Here is a 3,644-nt window from a genome sequence, read left to right as displayed (position 1 = left end):
AAAGCTTCATCTGACCTGAAATGAATGGCATTGCATTCTTCAGGAGCATTGAAAATAAAGCCAAAAAGCAACAAATTTAGTCCCCATTGGCAAAGCCAGAAAGGGGGGCAGTGATGCTGTGCCACTTGGAGCACAGTCCTGCCTTGGGAATGCTCTCCCATAGCCAAGGCTGATCCTTACAGAGCATCTTCACCTGCAGCTGCTGTGGCTCACCAGGCTCTGCACGTGCTGGACTTCACTCTCCTGCTGCTTTTGGCAGTGACACAAAGGCAGGAAGAGATGAGCAGGGACAATCAGTCAGGCAGCACTGAAGTGCTCCCAGACAGGGCAGTACCTGCCTCGACACTTCCTAAGCCTCAGGAGCCATCCACCTCAGCTCCCTGTTGCACAGGCACTCATCCACCTCAGCTCCTTGCTGCACAGGCACTCATCCACCTCAGCTCCCTGTTGCACAGGCACTCATCCACCTCAGCTCCNTGTTGCACAGGCACTCATCCACCTCAGCTCCTTGCTGCACAGGCACTCATCCACCTCAGCTCCCTGTTGCACAGGCACTCATCCACCTCAGCTCCCTGTTGCACAGGCACTCATCCACCTCAGCTCCCTGTTGCACAGGCACTCATCCACCTGAGCTCCTTATTGCACAGGCACTCATCCACACCCAGCAAAGTGCTCCCACACTGGCTCACACGCACCTGACACACCCACAGCACATGTTCTCCACAAGCCTTGTGACATTTGAGGGTCTGTTCTCGACTGGAAATGCCACCATCACCACACGTGGAGTGGAGCAGCAGCTGAGCATGACAGCTTTTAGTGAAGGGGGTTTGTCCTCGTGGGTGCAGAAAGCTCCAGAAACCCAGGGAGCGTGCCCAGCTGGGATGTGAGTGGTGATCCTGCAGTGACTGCACACCCTGCCAGCCCTGGGCCCCTGCAGCCCGAGCAGCTGGGTGTGCCCCAGACCCAGAGACAGACCCGAGGGAGCACCAGGATGGGTACAGGCTCCTTGCTCAAACCCAACCCCTTATGCTGATTTGACCAACACTGTAAAAGCTGACCATTAAATTCAAACTGATGTTTTCCAGGCTCCTAGAGTGACACATCACCTCCATTTGTACTGCCACCCATGAAGAGCAGCTCTCATTGCCTGGTTTTACTTGCTGCCTATTTTCGGCAATGTTTAGGACTTCAGTATCTTCTTCATTAGATTGTTACCAGGGTTCAGTTAATCTCCACCTTTAGCTATTTTTTACACTTGGAAACCTATAGCTTTGAGCTGAACTAGTGAACATTATTCAACCTTTTTTAATTCTTTACTTAAAAGGCCACAGGCAAAAGAAAAGAAAACCAGTGAAGCCAGTCCAAAGTTACCATTCATCCTGCAAGTGGCAGCAGCCAGCTTGATGGCAGAAGACATCTAACCTCATTTCTTCAGCCCTCAGTTTTGCCCCACAATGGCACAATTTTGTTTCTTTGGTGGAAAGAGCCCAGGGAACCTTGGTCTGACCCACCAGCCACCCTCGTGGAGAAGTCAGAACAAGAACTCTGGGAACGGCTGAATCCAAAGAAAGCCAGAAAAGGAAGCAAAAGTGACGAAGGTGCTCTCAGTGTCAGAACCATCTTATCTAATTCACAGCCAAACCCAAGCTTAACCCTCCCCAGCCCCCAAGGGACTGCCCACACAGCCCTACCAGCTCATGCGAGAGTGTGAGTTAAACATAAAACCTTACAGGTCTTCTGCTTCAGCCTCCCCCACCCAGAAGCTGCACTGGGTTGTGCAGTAATGAGAGAACCTGAACGAGTTAACAGGCAAACAGGTTCTCACCCCTGAGCATTCAGTGGGATGTTTGTTACTTTCCTGCTAATGTGTGAAAATTAACCTAAATACATGTTCCCACGTTTAAACCCTTTGTACGAAAGGAGGGTCTCACAGTGCACTGGAAGAACCTGTTCCAGTGAAGCCACAACTTCAATTGGCGTTGCTATTGTGACAGGAGAAAAAGGAGATAATCGAGTTCTAGGGGAGGAGGAAACAAAAACCCCTAAGCCCACAAGTCTTACATTTCCAGCATCCACTTCTACTTTCAGCAGGTGAGAAAGGGCTCCCAGTACCATTGTGAAAAATGATCAGGAGCTGCACAGCCAGTTCTATTGTATTTCCCACTGAAATAATACAATACTTCACTGTGCTTCCCATTCTGAAAGTTCATGGCTCGCTTCCTGAGCTCAAACCTCAAAGTGGAAAAAAAATTCACCTAAAAATATTAAACTTAAATGGAAAGTATACCATTTTGGTGGTAAAACAGTCCTAATTCAAGAACCTCTTTTATAAACTTAATGGTGCTCCCCACTTGTATTTAATTTTTGTATTATTATTTATATTTATAATTGTATTTATGCTCTGAGGCCCAGATTCCAGACTGGTGTAAGACTTCGGTAATTTCAGGGTAGATGAAAAAACAAACACACATCATGAAAAACCAAACCAAAACAAAAACCCAAACAAAACAAGGACAACAACAAAACCCAGAAAAAAAACCTCCAAACAAGTTAATTTAAAAAACACAACAGCATTAGTTGCACTTGTCCTTTCTGTTTCTCCACGGAGCCCATTCCCCACAGCCTGCAGGACCATCCCAGCAAACACTTCTCTCCCAGCTGCTTTGGGCAGCTCAGCAGACACAGACACGATGGTTCCTCGGGGAACTGAAACGCTCCTCAGCCCAGGGTGCTCAGAGGTGGAACGAGTTTTGGACTCTCCAGCCCACACCGACGCCCACAGGGGACATGGCAGAAGATTCAGCACATTATTTAGAAATGCAAGGGCTTATTTGGAAGAGCTACTACCGCCTATCCTTTCTTTGAGGAGGCTGGAGGAGAGCCTGAGTTATCCTTTACTACAGCCAATGCTTCAGTAGTTTATTTTTGCATTCACTACTTTTTTTTTTTTTTTTTTTAAGATAGGAGATGGCAAAGCTGAGGATCTCTGTGTTTAATTACTGGATGCTGTAGAAAGACTGTAATTACACCGTTTGCACTCTGGTTGATTCCACCCCATTCTCCCAATTCATTTAAGTGCAAATAGCCTCGTTAGCTCCCTAATCAGAAAGTCTATAAATGCAGCAGTTGAGGCGCTCAGCACATCCCTACCAGCCCCCCCAAACCTGGGAAAGGGACCCGGAGTCCTGCATCTCCATTCAGTCAGGCTGATACCTGGATCAAGGACCTACAGTGCATCCTCATCCCACTTGATTCAAGGGATGCAGGACCTGGAAAAAAGACTGCAGAACCTGGGGTGCACACCCACCCCCAGCCTGTTCAGAGGGTGCAGGAAACAGGGTGCACCCCAATGCACAGCTAATCCGAGGAGTTCAGGATCCTGGCCAGGAGATGAAGGATATAAACTACATCCCTGTGCCCAGCTGGTCAAAAAAAAAACAAAAAAAAAAACAGCAGGACTCGGGCTCATGGCCAGCCACTTTGGGGTGCAGGACTCAAGAAAGGAGGGACCGGATCCGGTCTGCACCCCGTGCCCAGCCTGGGTGATGCAGGACCAAGGGGCACCTTATTCCTAACTCTCCCAGTGAGTGCGGGGCAAGGGGCCGCGGGACCCGGGCTGCACCCTCAGTGCCCAGCCAGCCCAG

Source organism: Manacus vitellinus, unplaced genomic scaffold (genome assembly GCF_001715985.3).
Source record: "Manacus vitellinus isolate BGI_N305 unplaced genomic scaffold, ASM171598v3 scaffold_10_pilon, whole genome shotgun sequence".
Taxonomy (NCBI): Eukaryota; Metazoa; Chordata; class Aves; order Passeriformes; family Pipridae; genus Manacus; species Manacus vitellinus.
This window is presented reverse-complemented; position numbering follows the sequence as displayed.